The following is a 25,521-nucleotide window of genomic DNA, read 5'->3' on the forward strand; positions in this document are numbered from 1 at the left end:
AAAACACAGAGTCTGATCCCGTAAGATCAAATGCAGAAAAAAAGGGTTCAGTTCAACCAAGGTGTGAGGACTGAACAAGTGTCTGAAGCAGAAACTGTGCAAAATGGTGAAGGTGCAAGCAATCCGAATGCAGACAAAGGTGCAGGAGAGCAAAGTCAAAGCCAACTAACTCCTGCTGGCACAACAAACGTTGTGAACACAGTTGCACCTGAAAAGAGAACAAATGGCCCATAACTGCACATGAACTGGTTGCTGATAAACTCCTAGCCATAACCGAAGCAGTCAAAGAGTAAAATCAAAGTGAAGATGAATATGGTGCTGTTGGGAGAATGAAAAGGAAAAGAGTGCCAAGTTGCAGATACTCTTCACCTGAATGGATCTATCTTGTCACAAATGAATGGGAGAACAAGTTTATGGCCTTTTGTTTTGAACGTGAGATTTCAGTTAAACATTCTGGAACTTTAAATTGCAGTTGAACTCAGTTTTGAAATAACCTTGTCAATTGATCAACAAAGACATTACACTCTTTAAGTGACCATAAGTGATCATCAGACTGTGCTCTATTGAAAACAAACATTTGAACTACTTTTGAGAACCTTTTTGTTGAATTTTGAAGCCCTTCCCCTTCCACCCCCGACCCCCCCACCCACTCTGTGACGTCAGCGTGCGAGCGCGCGCTGATTTGTCACAGGGCTTCCCCATCGCACTGGAAGCTGAAGTTCCAGTGCGATCGAAAGAGAAATGCTCAGCAGTTCTCTTTCGATCACGTGGGGGAGGCCCGGAGAGGCTTCAAAGGGAAGGAAATGTATTTCCTTCCCTTTGAAGTCTCTCCCAGCGTTTCAAAAGCCAGATTGCTTGCAATCCGGCTTTTGAAACGCCCACTAGACACCAGGGATTTTTTTTTGGTTTCAAACTGGCATAAGGGAGAGACCACTTGGGCATGGGTCGCTCCCGGGGGCGGGGGGCATTTTTTAGGAAGGCCTTTTCTGCCCCCCCTGGGGTCAGATCGGCATATTATTAGGCCGATCTGCCCCCAGGGGGGCAGAAACCTCTAAGGCACCAGGGATCTTTTTTTTTTTTTTCTTTTTTTTAGGTGGGGAGCGACCCCTTAGGCAAGGGTCGCTCCCCTAGGGGGCAAATTATATTTAGGCCATTTCTGCCCCCTTTGGGGCAGATTGGCCTATTTTGATGAGGGGCAGAAACCACTAGACACCGGGGATTTTTTTTTTTGTTTTTTTTTTACAGATGGGCAAGGGTCGCTCCCCTGGAGGGGAAAATTGTATTTAGGCCATTTCTGCCCCCTTTTGGGGCAGATCGGCCGATTTTTGCTACGCCAATCTGCCCCCAAGGGGGGCAGAAACCACTAGGCACCGGGATTTTTTTTTTGGTGCCAATGTCACGCAGGGGGAGCGACCCCGTAGGCAAGGGAAGCTACGGGGGGAGGGGTTGGGGGGGCAAATTTATTTTAGGACATTTCTGCCCCCCTGGGGGCAGATCGGCCTATTGTTATTAGGGGGGCAGAAACCTCTAGGCGCCAGGGCAAATTTTTTTCGTGTGTTTTTTTTTGTTTGTTTATTTTTTTAGAGATGGGGAGCGACCCATTAGGCAAGGGTCGCTCCCCTGGGGGGCAAATTGTATTTAGACCATTTCTGCCCCCCTTGGGGGCAGATTGGCCGATTTTAGGTCAATCTGCCCCCAAGGGGGCAGAAACCACTAGGCACCAGGATTTGTTTTTTTGGCGCCAATGTCACGCGGGGGAGCGAACCCGTAGGTAAGGGTCGCTCCAGGGCGGCGGTTGGGGGGCAAATTTATTTTAGGCCATTTCTGCCCCCCCGGGGGCAGATCAGCCTATTGTTATTAGGCCGATCTGCCCCCAGGGGGGGCAGAAGCCTCTAGGTACCAGGGCAAAAAAAAAATTTGTGTTTTCTTTTTTTTGTTGGTTTGTTTTTTTAGAGATGGGGAGCGACCCATTCGGCAAGGGTCGCTCCCCTGGGGGGCAAATTGTATTTAGACCATTTCTGCCCCCCTTGGGGGCAGATTGGCCGATTTTAGGTCAATCTGCCCCCAAGGGGGCAGAAACCACTAGGCACCAGGATTTGTTTTTTTGGCGCCAATGTCACGCGGGGGAGCGAACCCGTAGGTAAGGGTCGCTCCAGGGCGGCGGTTGGGGGGCAAATTTATTTTAGGCCATTTCTGCCCCCCCGGGGGCAGATCAGCCTATTGTTATTAGGCCGATCTGCCCCCAGGGGGGGCAGAAGCCTCTAGGTACCAGGGCAAAAAAAAAATTTGTGTTTTCTTTTTTTTGTTGGTTTGTTTTTTTAGAGATGGGGAGCGACCCATTCGGCAAGGGTCGCTCCCCTGGGGGGCAAATTGTATTTAGACCATTTCTGCCCCCCTTAGGGGCAGATTGGCCGATTTTAGGTCAATCTGCCCCCAAGGGGGCAGAAACCACTAGGCACCGGGAATTTTGTTTTTGGTGCCAATGTCACGCGGGAGAGCGATCCCGTGGGCAAGGGTCGCTCCGGGGGGGGTTGGGGGGGCAAATTTATTTTAGGCCATTTCTGTCCCCCCTGGGGCCGGCTGAGCTAGAGGTCAAAATCCACAGGTAGGAACTTTGCAAAAAACACCTCTGTTGTGAAAAAATGTGATGTGTCCATGTTGTGTTTTGGGCCATTTCCTTTCGTGGGCGCTAGGCCTACCCATACAAGTGAAGTACAATTTTTATCGAAAGACTTAGGGGAACGCTGGGTGGAGGGAAATTTGTGGCTCCTCTCAGATTCCAGAACTTTCTGTCACCGAAATTAGAGGAAAAAGTGTTTTTTTGGCCAAATTGTGATGTTTGCAAAGGATTCTGGGTAACAGAACCTGGTCAGAGACCCACAAGTCACCCCATCTTGGATTACCGGGGTTTCTAGTTTTCAAAAATGCGCTGGTTTGCTAGGTTTCCCCAGGTGCCGGCTGAGCTAGAGGCCAAAATCCACAGGTAGGCACTGTTTTCTATGAAAAAATTTGATGTTTCGACGTTGTGTTTTGGGCCATTTCCTTTCGTGGGCGCTAGGCCTACCCACACAAGTGAGGTACCATTTTTATCGGGACACTTGGGGGAACGATGGGGTGGAAGGAAATTTGTGGCTCCTCTCTTATTCCAGAACTTTCTGTCACCAAAATGTGAGGAAAATTTGTTTTTTTAGCCAAATGTTGAGGTTTGCAAAGGATTCTGGCTAACAGAACCTGGTCAGAGTCCCACAAGTCACCCCATCTTGGATTCCCCTATGTCTCTAGTTTTCAAAAATGCACAGGTTTGGTAGGTTTCCCTAGGTGCCGGCTGAGCTAGAGGCCAAAACCCACAGGTAGGCACTTTGCAAAAAACACCTCTGTTTTCTTTCAAAAAATGTGATGTGTCCACGTTGCGTTTTGGGGCATTTCCTGTAGCGGGCGCTCGGCCTACCCACACAAGTGAGGTATCATTTTTATTGGGAGACTTGGGGGAACGCTGGGTGGAAGGAAATTTGTGGCTCCTCTCTGATTCCAGAACTTTCTGTCACCAAAATGTGAGGAAAATGTGTTTATTTGGCCAAATGTTGAGGTTTGCAAAGGATTCTGGGTAACAGAACCTGGTCGGAGCCCCACAAGTCACCCCATCTTGGATTCCCCTACGTCTCTAGTTTTCAAAAATGCACAGGTTTGGTAGGTTTCCCTAGGTGCCAGCTGAGCTAGAGGCCAAAATCTACAGGTAGGCACTTTGCAAAAAACACCTCTGTTTTCTTTAAAAAAATGTGATGTGTCCACGTTGCGTTTTGGGGCATTTCCTGTCGCGGGCGCTAGGCTTACCCACACAAGTGAGGTATCATTTTTATTGGGAGACTTGGGGGAACGCTGGGTGGAAGGAAATTTGTGGCTCCTCTCTGATTCCAGAACTTTTTGTCACCAAAATGTGAAGAAAATGTGTTTTTTTAGCCACATTTTGAGGTTTGCAAAGGATTCTGGGTAACAGAACCTGGTCAGAGCCCCACAAGTCACCCCATCTTGGATTCCCCTAGGTCTCTAGTTTTCAAAAATGCACAGGTTTGGTAGGTTTCCCTAGGTGCCGGCTGAGCTAGAGGCCAAAATCTACAGGTAGGCACTTTGCAAAAAACACCTCTGTTTTCTTTCAAAAAATGTGATTTGTCCACGTTGCGTTTTGGGGCGTTTTCTGTCGCGGGCGCTAGGCCTACCCACACAAGTGAGGTATCATTTTTATCGGGAGACTTGGGGGAACGCTGGGTGGAAGGAAATTGGTGGCTCCTCTCTGATTCCAGAACTTTCTGTCACCAAAATGTGAAGAAAATGTGTTTTTTTAGCCACATTTTGAGGTTTGCAAAGGATTCTCGGTAACAGAACCTGGTCAGAGCCCCACAAGTCACCCCATCTTGGATTCCCCTAGGTCTCTAGTTTTCAAAAATGCACAGGTTTGGTAGGTTTCCCTAGGTGCCGGCTGAGCTAGAGGTCAAAATCTACAGGTAGGCACTTTGCAAAAAACACCTCTGTTTTCTTTCAAAAAATGTGATGTGCCCACGTTGCGTTTTGGGGCATTTGCTGTCCCGGGCGCTAGGCCTACCCACACAAGTGAGGTATCATTTTTATTGGGAGACTTGGGGGGACGCTGGGTGGAAGAAAATTTGTGGCTCCTCTCTGATTCCAGAACTTTCTGTCACCAAAATGTGAGGAAAATGTGTTTTTTTAGCCACATTTTGAGGTTTGCAAAGGATTCTGGGTAACAGAACCGGGTTAGAGCCCCACAAGTCACCCCATCTTGGATTCCCCTAGGTCTCTAGTTTTCAAAAATGCACAGGTTTGGTAGGTTTCCGTAGGTGCCGGCTGAGCTAGAGGCCAAAATCGACAGGTAGGCACTTTGCAAAAAACACCTTTGTTTTCTTTAATAAAATGTGATGTGTCCACGTTGCGTTTTGGGGCGTTTTCTGTCGCGGGCGCTAGGCCTACCCACACAAGTGAGGTATCATTTTTATCGGGAGACTTGGGGGAACATAGAATAGCAAAACAAGTGTTATTTCCCCTTGTCTTTCTCTACATTTTTTCCTTCCAAATATAAGAGAGTGTGTAAAAAAGACATCTATTTGAGAAATGCCCTGTAATTCACATGCTAGTAAGGTCACCCCTGAATTCAGAGATGTGCAAATAACCACTGCTCCTCAACACCTTATCTTGTGCCCATTTTGGAAATACAAAGGTTTTCTTGATAGCTACTTTTCACTCTTTATATTTCTGCAAATGAATTGCTGTATACCCATTATAGAATGAAAACGCACTGTAGGGTGCAGCTCATTTATTGCCTCTGGGTACCTCGGGTTCGTGATGAAGCTACAAGCCCTATATATCCCCACAACCAGAGGAGTCCAGCAGACGTAACGGCATATTGCTTTCGAAAATCTGACATTGCAGGAAAAAGTTACAGTGTAAAACGCAGAGAGAATTTGCAGTTTTTTTACCTCAATTTCAATATTTTTGGCGCCATGTTTAGGTTTCTGGGATCCAGCATTGGTTTCACGCCCATTTCTGTGACTGACTGGAAGGAGGCTGAAAGCACAAAAAATTGTAAAAATGGGGTATGTCCCAGTAAAATGCCAAATTTGTGTTAATAAATTGGGTTTTCTGATTCAAGTCTGCCTGTTCCTGAAAGCTAGGAAGCTGGTGATTTTAGCACCGCAAACCCTTTGTTGATGCCATTTTCAGGGGAAAAACCACAAGCCTTCTTCTGCAGCCACTTTTTCCCATTTATTTGAAAAAAAGGAAATTTTCACTGTATTTTGGCTAATTTCTTGGCCTCCTTCAGGGGAACCCACAAAGTCTGGGTACCACTAGAATCCCTAGGATGTTGGAAAAAAAGGACTCAAATTTGGCTTGGCTAGTTTATGTGGACAAAAAGTTATGAGGGCCTAAGCACGAACTGCCCCAAATAGCCAAAAAAAGGCCTGGCACAGGAGGGGGAAAAGGCCTGGCAGCGAAGGGGTTAATTATCAAATGTATGACTGTGTGCATTTTATTGATTGTGGGAATGAGTGTTTCAATGAAAGGAGAGATGCCATGCACAGCAACTCCAGAGCAGAGAATGGCAACATCTAAGCAGGATAAGTTTTACAAAGATGAGGGATTGCTTAATTTAGATGACACTAAGGGAGATTTGTCTTCCAATGTTTATTAAAGTTTGCTGCATGAGTACGTGCACACAATGAATGTGCGTGATTGTTACGTGTGTACACAAATTCCTTCATCATTACAAGAAGGAATCACTTATCACAGCTTAACATTGACATATGGAATTAGTTGCAGTTTAATCTTAGCACATTTTTACAATCAAGTGTACATTCAGTATTTCTATTCTAATTTCGATTTAGTTTTCTCTTTTGCTCCTTCAGAATTTCAGCAGTGTCGTAAAAATTAAGGATATTGATTTAGTAGGTGGGTTCTTTGAACCTACGCTGACTTTTGGCACAGAATTTGCACACCGGAATAATTTAACATGTCTTCTTACACAGGTAGAAAAGGAGTTCATTAATCAAGTTGATGACAGAAGAAAAGCAACAAAAGAAAAGATAGACAAGGGTATAGTTTCCAGAAAGAAAACAGTTCAGAACACACCTGATACACAAGGACGCTTAGCTTTAGATTGGCAGCATGTAGGGGAGCTTTGTTCATATATGACATAATCGAAAACTGACAAGTTTGTTGGAACGAGTGAATGCATACATTGTTTAAGAATGTATGTGAATTTATGCTAAATGGACAAGACCCCGCTGTGCTTGGTGCATATTACATCTATGGTAAGAGTGTTTGTTCCGAAAATCTATCAAGTGGACAACGTCGGCAATACAGCAGTGATTGACAGACTTAGAATGAGATTTAGAAGAGGAGCAAGTAGTTCAGAGATTACTGGAGATGTTTTTGGAGCTTTTATTCCATCAGTGGCTGTGGTCTTGAATGACATAGAGCTAAGGAAGTTATCAATGATTGTAGATAAGATGTCAACTGAATTATCAGGTGCAATGCTCCTAATGGACACAGAAATGGTTGTGGAAAGGTCTATGATTTTAGCAAAGGAAGGTGGAGTCTGTTGAGTTTTAAAGTCACAGCACTGCTGCACTTACTTTCCAGACAACAGTAAAGAGATAAGAAGATACCTGTCTAACTTGACAAATCTAAAAAATGACTTGAGTGATCTGAAGCAGACAAGTGTTTGGGAAACAATAGGTGAAGGATTCTCGAAGATAGGATCTTGGTTTAAAGATCTAGGAAACTGATTTGTGAGAATGATCCTGAAACCATTATTGATTATGACAGTGTGTATAACTTATGCACTTGGATTTTACAAGGCCCACAATTTCTGGAAAAGACAAAGAGTATATAATAGACAGAGGAGGGAAGAAATGGAAATGGAGAATATGCGAAACATGTATTACCAGACAATGAAGAGATTGGACAATTATCGCAGTCCTAGATCTACGCGCTATCAAGCTACAAGGTTTTGATTTGTCTCATTGTTAATGAGAAAAATTATTTTGTGATGGCATAGATTGCCGTCAGAGGAATGACTGAGAGGAATTAAATTTTATTAGTATATTAGTAGCATAGAAGTTAGCATATGGTGTCTAATTAACTTACATTAAAAGGCCTAACAGAGAAATTAACACGAAAAATGAAAATGTGGACGTTACAAATATGGTGGACCATGTGGCCGGCATTTGTATTAGATATTACAATTTAACATGAAAGATTTATTTGCTTTTATATTAAATTAAGTATTAATATGAATTACTAAGAAGAGTGTTTTATTAAGATGAATATTAGGAGTATTAAATTAACATGAATAAATCGTACTTATATTAAGTTAAATGGATTTGGTTAATGTGGGTTACATGTGTGCAGAAAAATAAATGCACGTTTGAAATTGTTCTAACATGCTGTAAGTATTGTTTGCAATGAAATTATTTGCTTTGCATATTTGAATTAAATTATAAGGTGCACAATAAGTTTTATTTATGTATTATATTGTATTGATGTGCATTAAGGTTTTCTTAGCTTTCCTAGGTCTGAAAGATTCATTTTGCAGCAGTAGAGGAAAATTATTTGCTTATTCTGTTCTCTTTAACCTGAATTATTTCCATAGGTTGCTGACACGATATTGGATGACCTATTGTATTGAAGACAAAAAACATGTTTTAGTATTAACTATGTAAAAATATTTGTTCTAGCTGTTGAACAAGACAGGAAACTTATGATTCTCATGGGAAATTGCTTAGTTCATTTTGTGTACGGTGAGAGAGAATCCTAGTGTTGCAAATAATTAGAAAATGTATTATTTTGTTGGTACTGCGTGAAATCATTGAAATGGCAACGCACTTTTGCTGAGAAAATCTGGAATAGTTGCAAACTTGATGGTGCCACCGACAGCCATTGGACGTGGAATCTAGTACATAATGATGTGCCTACCTGAAGGACGAATCAACGGATCATGAAGATTTTTAATTAACGAGAGACTTTAAGAACTTAATTTTTAGTTCATACAAGTTTTCTCCTGCCTAGAGTCTGTCCAGATGTTTGCCAGAATCCGTCTATTCCCATCTTAAGTCTGCTGCTGTCACCTTCTATTTTCTCCAAGTCACCTGATGAGTTTTCTTTTAGTCTTAATTGCCCCATTGGTTTATGCGGTTCAGAACTAATATGCCCAACTAATTCTTAACTTCTGACGTATCCTATGTGCAGCCCATGTTCTGCACTTTCCAGATGATGCTTCTCAACTGACATGAGAAGAAAGTGACTGTTCTAGCTGATGAAGTATTGCTGTCTGCTGTCCCATGAGGAGAGGTATCATTAAATGTGGTTTCTTGTTTTCCTTTTCAGCTGAGATAATTACACCAGCATATTTTTATAGAAAGTAACCCTAGTTAGATGAACATTTCCAAATTATTTTTGTCTTGTTCCTTTTTACTCTTGCCTGCATGTATTAGTCCGTACCCACACATTCAAGTCTGAAATTTTGTTAGAGTAAGGATGGCCCAGCTCTGAAATTGACAGAAAAAATTGTAGTTTGATGATTTATTGATGTCACCATCATCTGCTTTGAAATCTGATACTAATGTGCATTATGTGGTTTTTCTAATTTATGTTCTTCTTTTGGAATGTTTAATAGTATTGATGTTTAATAGGTTAAATCTCTTCATACATTTTGGACAGCCTATGAGATTCAAGTATGTTTATAATTTAGTTTTGTGCACTATATACGTGATACTGATGATCGGATTGTAATAAAGCTTTGAAACTTTATTCAGTTGAATTAGTGTTAAGTTGTTCATGGTGTTCAGAATTCTTTATGTTTTTAGGTCATTGATTTATGATTGAACAAATCTTACTACTACTCTCTTCGCCATGTCTAAAGATCTAGTCGACCTTTAGTGGTAAGGTTAAGGTATGTTCACTCACCAGCAGACTTGTGGTTTCTGATCCCGAGGTGGGAAGAAGATCTTCCCTGACACGCCAGCACAATATATAAATGGTGTCTATCTGTATGTTATATTTTCATTGTGTGGCTTTACTTTAGAAACATAGGCATTCCTTGACAACTTGCAGGTGTTAAATATTTTTTCTGTTATGCTTTAAATTAGGTCAATACATCTTTTCACTCAGTATGAAGGAGTGGAGAATAGTTCAATCAAATTCTCTTCAAGAACAACAATTTTAATTAAACAGTATGACCCATGTGGCCACACAAGAAAACTCCAGTCTGAAATAAAGGTAAGGGGTCTTATTACAAACTCAGACTCCACGTTAGGTAGACAATTTTCAAAACAAAGTTAAGATACAGAATCACCATGGGTTGTCTAAGACGCTGAAAAAGATTCAAGTGGAGTAACATCAAAAGGATTAAATATTCAACAATGGGAATACATAATATCAAAAGGATAATTTAATGGGTAGAAAACAAGTACTGTTCAGTTCTTTTAATCTTTAAGGCAGTTTAAGAGTCAGCTAAGCTTAGCTCACTAGGGTAAGGGAAAATCCCCACAGATTGGCAAATGCACATGTGTTGGGCTAAATAACACGAGGGCAAAAAGTAAAAAGGAAAGGGACAAAAAGAATTTGGAAAAATTACATCTGAAGCAAGAGGTGACTAAGCAAGGTTGGCAAAAGATAGGTAAAAAGGGAGGACATCAGCATGTCAGTAGCTGAGTCAAGAGTTTTCTTCTGAAGTCAGGGAATTTTTTAAAGCCTTATCAAAGCATTGTAAAATGAAAGGGTAAGAGTAGAGAGGTCTGTATCTCACAAAGTCCTGGCAGAAGCCAAGCGAAGAGTGCTGCTAAAGCCACTGGGGAACAGTATATTGAAACCCCAAGTGTAAGATGATTCACTCGTCTATCACTATACATGACTCAAAGGGTGTAATTGTCCAATGAAAGTCCATCGTACGACATGGAACTGAAACATTAGGAAAGATTCCCATTACCAACATTGGATTGGCATCCTTCTTAGCTCATCCGTATGATTTGAAACAAATGTTTACAGTTCACTTCCACAGTTCTTCAGTGTACTGGACTCAAGGTTACTTTCTCAGGCTTGCTATGTGTAAAATAATAGGACATCTATTTCCAAGCTAACATTTCATGGGAACGAAGTCTGAAAAAAAAAGTCTTGATAGCAAGAATGACTAAACATTTTTCTGCATGTTTTATGAACAGGGCCTTGCAAGCCTCACTCAGCTAAGCACAACGAATTAAAATAGTACATTCATTTTAACAAAATAAGACACATATAACCTTCAAAATAATAAATTCAACATTAATTATCTTTGTCAATGCTCATTGTGCTGTAGTTTTAAAACAAAATAACTATATTAACATATTCTGTAAGTATAACATGGAACTGCCTTTCAACATCGGCAGGCAACCTTTAAAACATTACTCTTCAGAAATTAATGTCATTATTGTTTTAGTGAAGACTATTGATTAACATCATGAAGAATCACATTGAATTTTATTAATTGGTTAAACATTAAGTTTTAGGGATGCCACATCAGTCAAAATCAGTTCTCTTCAGTGAATGCACATTAAAATAGGCTTTTGGTGTACCACTTCACAATTAATCGATTAGTACTTCAAATAACAAAATGCAAATATTGTCACGTATAGGTGATTACTCTGACATCAAAGGTAGCAATAGCATTTCTGTTACATCAGAAGCCTACATGGAACATTTGATTGAAATTGAATCTTTGTGAGATCTGGGTTCCCTTTTTGTACCCAGCCGCTGTAGCCCACCTCATGCTGGACTGTCTTGACCCAATTAAGCCTCTTTAAATGACATCCAAAATGTTACCATCTGACTGATACTAAATTATCACCATAAAACGTACCACCATGTGCAAAGAAGCTTAAGTCTGGTGTTTACTAGCTACACATCCTATGCAAGAAAAAGCCCTTCTTTGATCACAGGACTTTAAACCATCAGGCCAGTACATATGTAATATCATGCTGCTGGAGGACATTCAATACTACTACCAAAGTCATTACTAGCTCAAATCAAATGTATAATTCATGTAGCAACACATCTAGTTGTTGAGGCCTACTCTGATAGGCATGGACCGTCACAGGTTCCCACTCTCCTAGGTATAAAGAGAAGTCAAGGTCATGTGAATCATATTCAAAGCCTTTGATTTCAAACAACACTCTTATCTTCACAGCAATATCAATAATGAAGGCGGGTCTCGCATCCCAAGAAATATATCAAGGTTCGACCTCAATGTATCTTTCTTGAAAAGAAGAAAGCTCACAATTAGTGACCCAGTTGGTCCTCTGATTGTTTGTTTTAAGGTATTACGTTTTTATTGCTGGCAAACTGGTTTCTTATACACTTTGATTATGAGTTGGTCGGAATTAGGGGCCAAATTTACTTAGGCCTAGCATTGCCATTGCTTTACGCAAGATGAAGTGAGGCAACGCAAGGGCACAAGTCAGCTTGATTAAGGTAACGAGCCCCCTTACATGGCTCTGCATGGCTTATTAATTCCACAGTAACACAAGGTAGTGCAAATAACTCCTTTGTGTTACTCTGCTTTGGGAAGGCATTCCATGATTGTAATATGGGCATTCCCATGGATTTAGATGAAATCCCAATTGTACTAAGGGTATTAAACCTGAGAACCGGGGATTGCATCAAAATTGTACACCTTCTCAACAGAGGCACGACAAGGAGAAATATTTTAATTTCTCCTCTTATTAACTCTTTTTCCATATGCTGCATTCCACAGAAAACATACAAAGATGAAAATGCCTTTAAGGTTTTCCTTGTGCCAGAAAGCGTCCCTTTCAGCACAAATACAATGCTGCCTGTATTACAGGCACCCTTGTACCTTAACACAAGGGTGCCTGGATTGGCACTAGGAAGCACTCAGTGTGCCAGGGCAGGGAGAGAGCAGGAATACATCTACTAAGATATGATGCATTCCTGCTCTCTCCCTGTCACACAGCACAGCAAGTTTTCTTGCTGCATTACATTGTCTGACATTTTGATAAATCCGGCCCCTGGTGTTTTGGTATGGAGGCCAGGAATCTCCGATTCCAGATGATATACCTTCACCAAATTTGGGCTACTCTAGGTTCACTTCCTGTAATGTGGAATAACTTCACACAGTCAGAAATACAGGGTCTCTTACCGTACATTTTATCCCATTGCAGAGAGAAAACCACTGACATTTTTCACTTCCAAGGGTCATGTGGGAGCCAGAATGTTCTGCTGCTTTTGTCTCACAGGCTCTGCAGCAGGATAGTAAAATAGGAACCCATATTTCCATACATGGAATTAATGGGTTTGGAGTTTGCGAAGCCCATAATTCTGATTCTGGTGTAATTCAATGAAGTGATCACTCCCGGTGAAAAAGCACCACTCATAATGAGGTCCATACTGTGATGTGACCTATTTAAATAAAAGTAATGGATACAACCGTCTTATAAATTATGCACAGTGCCACACTCATATGGGATAATACATTGTACACTAAGGACCTCATTATGAGTGTCGCGGTGCGAGGACTGCCACAATCATGGTTACGGTCCAAGCACTGCACTCCAGGTGGTCTGATCAGCACATTACAACCATTGCAGGTGGACCGCCAGAGAACCACCATCCTGCCAGCAACATTGTTCCTGGTGGGCTGACAGAGGTCTGAGCTGTACTCAGCCACAGTGGTGATTACAACTCAGCTTTCCACCAGCCTTTCCATGGCGGGGAACTCACCATAAAAAGGCTGGTGGAAAGCCAGTGCCGGGGGCCACAGGGGACCCCTGCACTGCCCATGCCCATGGCATTTGCAGTGGAGGGCCCTCCCTAATCAGCACCATTGGAAAGCATTCTGATGGTGCTGGTGTGCTACGTTATTGGCCCCGGCTCCCTTAAAGCAGCCAGGGACAATATCATAGCACTGTTCCTGCCGGTTAGGCCGACGGGAACACATGATACAATGTTCCTGCTGGTCAGCCTGGCAGAAACATTGTAATACGCTTGTGGGGGGGGTGCCAGTGGTATGACGGTGGCATCCTCCCCACAAGCTTGGCTGGCCGCTCATCCAACCGCCAGACTCCTAATAAGGCTCTAAGTCCCTGAAAAGACTTCTACCATATTTTAATGATTACAAACTACTCATCAACTATTACATTTTATAACTATGCAGTTTTACTAATTCTCTAAAAAAAATGTTTTTGACATTTTAATCGCAAAATGACTGCAACCACTCCACTAGCCTTATTCCATTTGGAAAACATTGTGATATGGAGAGTCGAAATATGGCATAAACCAGGGAATTATAAATGGAAATAAGGTTTCTTAAAAGCAATAAAGGGGTACGCAAATGTTCCAGTTTAACCTAATAGCTCTCTGTTGTTGTATTTAAAGTTTTAATGTAGGTAAAAGTGAAGATAAAAATACACAAAAAGCACAATGCTGAGATGCTGTTTGAAGCAAGTGCACAAAATCAATACAGTTCCTTAAGACCGAAACAAAAAACATTTGTGTCTCTCTTTTAGTCTTATAAGGAATAAAAAATGAAAATATAAATAATGAAAATGAACATTCCTAAGGACAAGCATCTGCAAATTAATTTTTCAGTAATCAGCTTTACTCTTTTATATTTAACTATACACTGCTCAATGTTTTTGTTATACAGCATTTTTATTCTCTTTCAAGATGTATTTTTGATTAGTGCATATCACAGTGGAAGTGGACACTGAGAAAGGGTAAGTCAAAGGACGCGTGCAACAAACTACCCACCTCCTATAGCTGTGCTGGACTCTAGAATAGGTGAAACAGATCCGACTTCAGCTTGTTGCTGGCTTTAACTTTTGTCAGGAGTGGTAAGAAGGTTCAATTTTGATTGTCCACACGGCATAGAGTCTCTCTGACACGGGCCCCTCAGATCTTGAGAGGAGGAAGTGATAGGGATCTTTCTGTTGGCAGTACTTGTACCTCATCTGCCTGGTTGTTAGATATGCCTCAGTCACTACAGATCAATGTATCCTGGTTTGAAGGCACTGATTGATGTTCATGTGTAATTAATATCATGAACCAAAGAACAGAAACCAACATTTCAGGTGTTTGCTGATGTGAGTTGCTTCGTCTTTACACTTGCCATTGTTTGTGATTAGAATCTATAACCCATTACAGCCTCGTCTGAAAATATTAAAAAACAAGCATTTGCAATGTAATGGGTCTCACTTTTGCTCGAGTTAAAGCTATTAGCGTTTTAAACTCCTAGCCTGACTTTTCTTGCCACATAAACTGAAACGTAAAACAGTTTCACATAAGCGAGCCTACGGCTGACATGAGCGTCAAGCAGACACACAAAAGGAAACAGAAGTTCGCTTGCAGTGAAACATGTCGGCACAAGTGCAATTATCCATGTAATCAGCAAAAGAGCAATTATCTATGTAAAAGGGTTGATGTCATGCAAAGTGCTCAACCACTGCCCAGCGAGATCGCGCTGACTATGAAATAAAAATAAAAAGAAGTCCAGAAACCATAAGGAAAACATGGAGGCTCTTATGTTTTCAGAAGTTGGCAGGTGCGCTCGAGGAGGGCTAACCACTGGAAAAGGCATGACGTGTGCATGCCTTTCACTAATGAAATCCAGCAGATTTTAAAAGGCACACCCACAAACCAACCAAACTGATGGGCATGACATGGGTGTGGTTAGAAGCCCATAGAGAGATTACACCAGGGACAGAGCACTTTGTACGCTCAACCATAATGACAATGATTCCAATGCGAACATGTTTTGTCATGTAGTTGCATATGCTTCAGAAAAAGAAGGAGATTGATGTATAATACATATAAAATGTGTATCCAGTGCTTAATGTGTTAAACTGTCAGGCCCAAGGTTTAGTTCTGTAGTGCTGGTCTGGCGCTATCAAAAGGCAGCATGCCAAATGTAAACACTGCAAAGTCTTGATTTCACCTTATGCCTTAATTATCCACCACCAGACACTCCCTGACAGTTTTGGATGTTTTTTTTTTATCTCTGCTTTCCCTTCTGTCACTGTTATTCCATCTTTCTCATCCTCCTTCTTTCCCACTTTTGGGTTTTTCATTCTTGCTCTGGAACAAAGTCTGTTAAGAAAAATAAAGTGCTGGTCTTCAAAAATTTGTGCCAGAGGCTGCACCTTCAACCACTTGCTCAAATGAAGCACCGTAAGCCTCACATATTTAAGCTGAGCTGTGACAAGGAGTTGTGCTGAAATTATGCTGAAGTAGTGTAAGGCTTTTCTTCAAAAAAGGACTCACACAGATTGTTATTCCAATACTGCAGTCTAGCAGAAAGGTGTATTTCAAATGATGTTCTATGTTTGGTTTTCAGTGCACATCTTACATTTAATTTATATGCATTTGTGCAGAGCACAATATGCTAATTAGTACTATTTTTATTGTGGGGAGGGGTCAATATTCATGGGAGGCAGAGCCTTGCGTGGGTCATATTGTCATATTGCCTCACCCCTCTCTCCACAATGGCAATAAGTGGCATATTACACACAGCACATCCACATACATTTTTGTTTCATTGTTTTTCATCATTTATAGTGGTTATAAAGAAAGATAATTATCAGAACCAGATGAAACAAAGTTAAATGTGTGCAGTGAGATGGGGGAATGGGGCCAGCATCCGTACAAGATGGTGGCTCCCTTCTGAGCTCCAGAGAGCCGATTGCAACGATTTGTTTACCTTGCGGCCATCAGTGATAATCCAGGTGCCAGGAATCGTGGATCTTCACAAAACTTCCCTGCAATGTCTGTAAACAGCAAAAATGGGCAGCATGCACCCTGTGAGCCCAAATGCCAACCTTTGCCACACCACAAGAGAGGCAAGATGGTAGCACCCGCGAGTCAAGCATGAGTCAAGTGCAAGTCAAGTGCAAGTCAAGTGCTCTGAGGGCCTGATCCTTTTCCTGCCTGCTGACATCCTATTGAAACTACCAAAATACCAATCTATACTCCCTATCCAGTGTTCCATGTCCAGGTACCTTTTTTTTAATGGCAGCCCCAAGCACAACTCTGCCACATTGCGAGAGGAGCCACGGGGAAAAACAAGATGGTCCTGTCCTGCGAGTTGAGTGCAAGTCATACATGCAAGTCATACATGTTGAGGGCCTGTCTCTGCCCTTGTTGATGTACTGCCAACACAACACCCTCTGCAGCTCACAACCTACAGGTACCTTTTTTTTCTAATAATCTATTTTCTGAGCCACCCTGCCACCAATTTGGGGCTCCTTCCTCACCTCCAATGAAACTCTTTGACTCTGGTCTTCAAACACTTACTTTAAAAAAATGACTCCATGCTGACATCCCATAGATGTGAAATCACCAAACTAGGGGACCACAACAGGAAAGGAAGCCTCAATTTAATATTTGTGCTGCCAGAGGGGCTAGAGGACAAGGCCCCATCTGTGATCACCTTCCTGGAATCTCCTTCCACAAGGATTTTGAGCTTGAACAGGCACATCGGGTCCCCCCTTTCAAACCGAAAAACACCACATCACCTGCTTTGAACTACAAACCTCTATGTTATCCATATTCTGAGCTCATTCTGGTGCATAGAAGAAAAATCAAATCACCATCCTGGCAAGTCACTAGAATTTCCATTTCCAAAGACTTCACCAGGAACACTGTTTCAAGCACTGTTTCTGGCACTGAGGAAAACACTGTCAAAAGGAGCGATACAACACTCTTCAATTGACCCATCTAAATCTAAAAAGGAAAAAGTCACATTTTCCTGAAACCTTCTTACTTGGTGAGTTTCTTGTACAAAACTTTTGATTCACATATAGATGACTCGTAAAGTGTTCTCAGATGACCATCTTCATATTTCTGGTTTACCAAGTGAGGTCTGTTTACATCTTTTAGGAACCCCCTACCTTTGAGGTTTGCAGCCACAACTTACAGTGCTCCTTCCTCTGTTTCTGCTGTTTTCAGCTATCATCTATGTCCTACACAAAGGTCTTCCACTGTTCTCCATTTATCTCAACCTCTGTACTACTATTAACACAATTCAATTGTCTGCTCCTTGCACTAATTTCCAAACTGTTTGACTCTAGTTAGTTTTCATTGGACTGTCGGATTTATGGATCTCCTATCTGGTTGATACAATAACCATATACTCTCTGATGACTTAACCATTGCCTTGAGGCCATGCAAGCTCCATTTGCCAAATTGTTTCTCCTGTCATTCCTGCTACTTCTTCTGTTTGATGATAATGTTGCTAACCTTGCTCCATCTTATCAGTAAGTATTTCATGCATTATCAATGTAGCACCTTGATTGACCGTGCTTGTGCTTTGTTTCCCTCTCCTACATTTTTACCTTTTACTGTTTACTGTTTTGCAATGTTCTCTCACAGCTCCAATAGAATTATCTCTGTGCCATTTAATATTTTTTACCTGAGCATGTACTTCTGACAGTGATATCTGTCATGCTTGGTGTCAATGTTGCTCAATAATCCTTTAGCTAACCACCTGGTTTCCACCCTTAGCATGGCCGCGTAACTGTGAAGCCCCATGATCATAAGTATAGCATGTTCATTCTTATCATTCCTGTTGATACAACATGTTCTTCTCACCTTGTAATTGTGTTGAATGTTTGAACTACATAGTTTATGATTACGCTGTGTATTTATTTATCCCTTCTGGTAATCTCTGGTGTGGTGGGCTGAAGCTCTCCCCCTTTTTATGCATGATAACCATTGCCCTGTATTTCAGTTATGATTCTATAATTTTCACCCCGCCCCTCCACTCCATCACTTTCTCTCCCTCTGAGCCATGAATTCTGGACAACATAGCCCTTGACTTGCCACATACAGGCCCATATTTATACTTTTTGACGCTAAACTGCGCTAACGCAGTTTAGCGTCAAAAACTTTTGCGCCGTCTAACGCCATTCTGAAGCGCCATGCGGGCGCCGTATTTATGGAATGGCGTTAGACGGCGCAATCAGACCGGCGCTGCCTGGTTTGCGTGGGAAAAAACCACGTAGACCAGACAGCGCCGGCGTAGGGGGAAAATGGCGTATGGGCGTCTTAAAATGGGGCAAGTCAGGTTACGTCGAAAAAATCGTCGTAACCCGACTTGCGCCATTTTTTTTCGACGCCCATCCCCCATCAACATGACTCCTATCATTGTAAAGATAGGAGTCATGCCCCCTTGCCCAATGGCCATGCCCAGGGGACTTCTGTCCCCTGGGCATGGTCATTGGGCATAGTGGCATGTAGGGGGGCACAAATCAGGCCCCCCTATGCCACAAAAAAAAAAAAAAAAAATACTTACCTGAACTTACCTTAATGTCCATGGGATGGGTCCCTCCGTCCTTGGGTGTCCTCCTGGGGTGGCCAAGGGTGGCAGGGGGGGCCCCTGGGGGCAGGGGAGGGCACTCTGGGCTCATTTTGAGCCCACTTGTCCCTTAACGCCATGCCTGACCCAGGCGTTAAAAAGCGGCGCAAATGCGCCGTTTTTAGCCACGCCCACTCCCGGGCGTCTCTTTTGCCCGGGAGTATAAATACCACGTAAAGGCCTGGGAGTCATTTTTAAGACGGGAACGCCTCCCTTGCATATCATTAACGCAAGGAAGGGGTTCACGCTAAAAAATGACGCACATTCCGGGAACTTTGGCGCTAGACGCCTCTAACGCCATAGTATAAATATGGCGTTAGTTGGCGTTAGTTTAGCGTCGAATTTGCGTCGAAAAAAACGACGCAAATTCGGCGCAAACGGAGTATAAATACGGGCCACAGTGCCCCCGCCTCACAGCAGACAGGCACGTATCACCTCCCAACCCAGATGACTTCTCAATACACCCTTATGCTCAAGGTTGTTTCCCTTAACATTAAAGGCCTCACCCACCCAGTGAAATGAAGGGAGTTTACCAACTACTGCTACTCTTTTCCTCCAGACAAACCAGAATTGGCTACAAAGAGGCACTCTCCATACAATCAGACAGAGTTTTTGACCTACACTGCTCTGCCGCAAACTCTAGGAAGAATGGTGTAATCACCTTGATCTCTCAGTTTTAAGATCTGAAGAAGACGATAATGGCAGACAGCTGATCATGCAGCTTTATGTGGTAATAGAAATACATGCCGTAAACATTTATGCCCCTACTTAGGACGACCTACAATTCTGGGACAATTTTTCTGCAAAACTTTCACTTCTCCATCCTAAAGCCTGAATTGTCCTGTGTGGCAGCTTCAACATCCCGAGGGACATCACACTGGCCAGGCACTCTATCTTCAGGTACAGAGTACCCAAGGCTCATAAAGCAATGCACTCTCTCTATACAACGTATCACCTAACCGACGTCTGGAGACTGCATAGCCCTACAGGAAATGTCTTCACATTTTTCTCTCCATCACATAATGCCACTACTACATTTTAGTTGACTCCTCCCTCCTTCATGATCACTTACAATTTCAGACTGCGCCACAATCTCGATCACTCTACAGATACTACTCATCCAACTTAAAGGTCACACTTGGTGTATAAACACAAAGGTTCTAGATGATGACAGAACTATGGTTGATTTGCATAAAGAACTGTCTTTTTTCATGCAAGAGAACAAAGCTTCTGCCTCCTTCATGATCACACTCTGGGACACACTGAAGTGCTTCTTCAGTAACCCACATGTCTAGAAAAAAACACTGGACAAACTAACTGCAGGGATTGAAGCTAAAGAATTGCTCTATAGACACTCAAATGACCCTCTAGACATGGTGGCACTCAAAAGTCTCAAATATGAATATAACCATAATTAGTAAACTTGCTAACTTATGGGTTCACACCCAGAACAGAGGGAATTGTTTAACTTGAACAAGGTTGGCAGATCCCTAGCTCTATATGTGAAATTCAAAAGCAACTCCACTCTACTCCAGAGTATCAAAAACTACCAAGGTAGATTTCAGACAAGAACCAAGGACATCCTCAAGGCCAAAGTCTATACTGAATTATATACCTGAATCTCTATACTGAATTATATACCCGGACCATAAGCACACCAAATAGGCTTGCTTAGACTTCCTCTGAAACCAATAAAATTGATCTCTTCTAATAATCAACTCATTTTAAACAGACTGCTCGATAGAGATGAGATCACACTAGCAAGCAAATCTAATTCTACTGGTAAAACCCAAGGTCTGATTGGTCTTCCCATCAATTTCTATTTAAAAAAAAACCTTTATACCTGTGAATATAGACCCGTTTAGTGCCCTGAACCTTTTCACCACCTCTGGTAAAGTGTTCGGCACAGTTTTCAAGGCTAATATTGTGGTCATTCCCAAGGATAGGAAAGACCATTCTGACCCTAGAGATTTTAGAACATCTCACTATGGAAGCAAAAATGAATACAAATAACCCGGCCATGCAGCTTACTCCCCTGATAACTAAAATGGCCCATCTCACTCATACAGCTTTATCAAAGGCAGATTAGCCTGTGACAACATCCACTTAATTCAGAATCTTCTGACCCGCTCTCTCCTTCAGCAGCTGCTATAGCTCTTGATGCAGAGAAAGTCTTCAAGAAGGTTTCCTGGCCATATCTAGAAGCCACCCTATCCAGATATAACTTAGGTGACTCCTTCTTCAGAATGACCACAGCATTGTACTTTAATCCCTCAACTAAACTTAAAATCACTGTTGCCCTGTCAGAACCCTTTGTCTCACAACAGAGTACTTATCAAGTCTGCCCACTATCCCCCTTAGTATTCCTTTTGGCAATCAATCCTCTCCTATTAATGTTAAATGAATCCACAGAAATTGCAGGCATACAATTCGGAAAAGTAACCTATAAAACAGTGGCCTATGCAGATGACAAGTTAATATTCACAGAATCTCTTTACAGAGGAATGCCAGAAATCCTGAATATTATCAGCCAGTTCTCCTGCTTCTCTGGATATTATTTAAAAAAAAGAAAAACAGTGATGTTCATTGTCACCCCTCCGGTGTCGTCAACTTCAACTTCACATGAAAATCTAATTTCATTGATGTCTAGGCATCTGGTTTTGTAATGATCTCTCACAATCAGTAAATCACAATGAATAAAAAAAAAAAAGAGATTTACTGACCATAAGGACCCCTAAACATATCTCTTGGTGGGGCAGGATAGAAACTGTTGAAAGAATGGTGTCTCTACTGTTCAACTTCTCGACTAGTATGTTCCCCGTCTAACTGTTCCAATTTTTTTTAAATAAAATTGATAAACTTCTCTCTGGTGTCCTCTGGAAGAACAACAGAACAATCTTCAAAGTGGGTAGATGCAACATCCTGGTCTAGGTAAATTACCAAACAGCATACCTGCCCACACAATAGTGTGTTGGTTCGTAGTTCAGCCCATCAAAAAACATGTAGGGCCAGTAATTTTTTCCCTTTCAAAGCAAATTTAGCTTCACCTACCACTCCTATCTACGCTTTAGCAGGACCCTCAGAGATATAACCTCAGCCCTATTATCTGTAGGCAAAGCCCTCCCATCCACAATGCAGAAATCCTCCTCCATCTTATTATAGAAGAATAAGAAACTGTAGATTGCTAAATCATCAACCATCAGCCAGATATGAGCTGCCAAAGGTATCTATCTAGTACATAACTGCATATGGATTCCGAACCATTATCCAGTCTACTGTAGCTAGGAAGCATTGGCTTTCTAACCTGGATTTCTATGATTTCCTAAAAATTAAAGCAAAAGTGTCCAAGTTAGGCCTACTTCAGAAACTGAATTCTTATTCCCACTGTTCAGCTCTTTCAAGCCTAACAAAGCTACACCCCAGCAAATTCCTACCTTGCTGAGCAAATGGTCTTCTCACTTCTCCTCTGAAGCCTCACCACCCCTTGCTGTGGAAAACTGGTCACAAATCTGCCCTCAGCTGCTTTGAAAAAACAAATTAATCCCCTCACTGATACAAATGGGGTTCTTTGCAGCTCACTTCCTCTGTTGGACCACCACTAAACTTTTTAAATGAAAACTTAGAGTCTGACACTTGCTCGGCCTGTGAATCATCAACTGCTGATGTTGAACATATGTTCTTCTCATGTCCCAGCCTCTCTTTTTCAGTGAGCATCTCTTCATGATTGAATAACATTTTCAAAACTTCCATCTCTCTGAACTTCCCAATGTTAACGCTCTCAGCCATGCCTCCTATCGATCACCCAGATTCAGATCTCAGTCTACTTGGTCTGTTACTCACTATTGCCCTTAAAAGCATACTTATTGACTGGAAATCCTTCAACAATATATTTTTCCATACATGGTGGGCTTGGGTTACTTACCTTAGACACATTCATTTTTAGAAGCATACACATATCCCAATCACATGACAAAAGCAACCCAACTACTGTACAATACATATGGGAAACACTAGAACATTTGTGCACAATCTGTAACATTTGCAAGGAATCCCCTTGATCCCACTGCACTGTCTTAGCACTGACATTATATTGACTTAGACAGACGACCAATGGCTCTCATGGCTCCCTTCTCTCCCTGCCCTCCCCTTCCCTCTCCTCTCCTCTGCTTTCCTCTTTTCTTTTCTCCTCTCCTCTTTCTTTTAGTGATCTCTGCCTTATTTAGGGCCTGATTCTAATGTTGGCGGGCGGTGGGAGCCGCCCGCCAAGCGGGAACCGCCAGAAGACCGTACCGCGGTCGAAAGACCGCGGCGGTCATTCTGGGTTTCCCACTGGGCTGGCGGGCGACCGCCAAAAGGCCGCCCGCCAGCCCAGTGGGAAACAGCCTTCCCACGAGGACGCCGGCTCCGAATGGAGCCGGCGGAGTGGGAAGGTGCGACGGGTGCAGTGGCACCCGTCGCGTATTTCAGTGTCTGCATAGCAGACACTGAAATACATAGTGGGGCCCTCTTACGGGGGCCCCTGCGGCACCCCCTACCGCCATCCTGTTCCTGGCGGGAGACCCGCCAGGAACAGGATGGCGGTAGGGGGTGTCAGAATCCCCATGGCGGCGGAGCGCGCTCCGCCGCCATGGAGGATTCTCAAGGGCAGCGGAAAGTCGGCGGTACACCGCCGACTTTCCGTTTCTGGCCACGGCTGAACCGCCGCGGTCAGAATGCCCAGCGGTGCACCGCCAGCCTGTTGGCGGTGCTACCGCGGTCATTCGACCTGGCGGTTTTTACCGCCAGGGTTAGAATGACCACCTTAGTGTTGTTCATCCTTCAGATAAAGAGTACACCAACTGACCAACTGTTGTACTGTTTGTTTTCAGAATTATGTTAATCTCAACTGTTCTTCACAACATCCAAACTTATAGCAAAGCTTCAGCTCAACCTCCTTGCTCATCAATTCCCGTAAGCGGTACTTTGAGATCATTTCCATTATCATTGTTGCTGTATTGCTATGGCTGTACTCCTCGAGTTCTCCACAGCTACATGTATCCACACATTGTGTTGCTATGCTTTTATATTTTACTAAAAACGCCAGTAAAATATTTAGAACAAAATATGTGCAGTGAGCTAAAACCACAAATCTTTTGGGTATGGACCTAGTGGTGTTCTCTTGCAAGGTGATTCTAGAATATTATCGATAAGGCACTGTTGTCTCAAGTCAATAATGCTGCTGTACAGTGGTAATACATGAAGTGTGACGACTCTAATGTAGTAATGAATGTGTTAACTTGTGTTTGTTAGTACACTTATTCAAAGTAAAGTGTTTTTGGGCCATATTTGTTTTCACCTGTATGCATACACATCTATATTATATGATAAAGTTACACTAAAAACACAGCACAATACAAATCCATTTTCATTTGATATACCTATAAAATAGCAGAGATGAAGCTGTGTTATAAAGGTTACTTCATAATACATTTTTTTCTACTTAAGACAGAAACAGTTAGGTTCCCCTTACAAATTCCACTCTCTTTTTTTCAGCACTGGCATACTGAACACGATTTTATACTAAGGCCCATATTTATACTTTTTGACGCTAAACTGCGCTAACGCAGTTTAGCGTCAAAAAATTTTGCGCCGTCTAACGCCATTCTGAAGCGCCATGCGGGCGCCGTATTTATGGAATGGCGTTAGCCGGCGCAAGCGGACCGGCGCTGCCTGGTGTGCGTGGAAAAAAACCACGTACACCAGACAGCGCCGGCGTAGGGGGAAAATGGCGTATGGGCGTCTTAAAATGGGGCAAGTCAGGTTACGTCGAAAAAATCGTCGTAACCCGACTTGCGCCATTTTTTTTCGACGCCCATCCCCCATCAACATGACTCCTATCATTGTAAAGATAGGAGTCATGCCCCCTTGCCCAATGGCCATGCCCAGGGGACTTATGTCCCCTGGGCATGGTCATTGGGCATAGTGGCATGTAGGGGGGCACAAATCAGGCCCCCCTATGCCACCCAAAAAAAAAAAATATATATAAAAAATAATACTTACCTGAACTTACCGGAATGTCCCTGGGGTGGGTCCCTCCATCCTTGGGTGTCCTCCTGGGGTGGGCAGGGGTGGCAGGGGGGGTCCCTGGGGGCAGGGGAGGGCACTGTGGGCTCATTTTGAGCCCACTTGTCCCTTAACGCCATCCCTGACCCAGGCGTTAAAAAGCGGCGCAAATGCGCCGTTTTTGGCCACGCCCACTCCCGGGCGTCATTTTTGCCCGGGAGTATAAATACCACGTAAAGGCCTGGGAGTCATTTTTTAAGACGGGAACGCCTCCCTTGCATCTCATTAACGCAAGGAAGGGGTTCACGCTAAAAAATGACGCACACTCCGGGCACTTTGGCGCCCGAAGCGTCTAACGCCATAGTATAAATATGGCGTTAGTTGGCGTTGGTTTTGCGTCGAATTTGCGTCGAAAAAAACGACGCAAATTCGGCGCAAACGGAGTATAAATACGGGCCTAAATAACTCTAATCTTGGGTTTCCGAAGTAACATACTACTCTCCGCAAAGGGCTTCAACGCCTTGTTGGGGCAGTGGGAGCTGTATAAATTCAATCTATAGTTACAAAAA

At 42.7% G+C, this 25,521-nt stretch overlaps 1 protein-coding gene across 1 annotated transcript in view; it reads right to left on the reverse strand.

The window, feature by feature from the left end:
- The window catches only part of LOC138260178 (uncharacterized), a 199,833-nt gene that overhangs the window by 25,505 nt on the left and 148,807 nt on the right, over positions 1 to 25,521 (reverse strand). The window lies entirely within an intron of this gene.

This window comes from Pleurodeles waltl, chromosome 2_1 (assembly GCF_031143425.1).
Source record: "Pleurodeles waltl isolate 20211129_DDA chromosome 2_1, aPleWal1.hap1.20221129, whole genome shotgun sequence".
NCBI lineage: Eukaryota > Metazoa > Chordata > Amphibia > Caudata > Salamandridae > Pleurodeles > Pleurodeles waltl.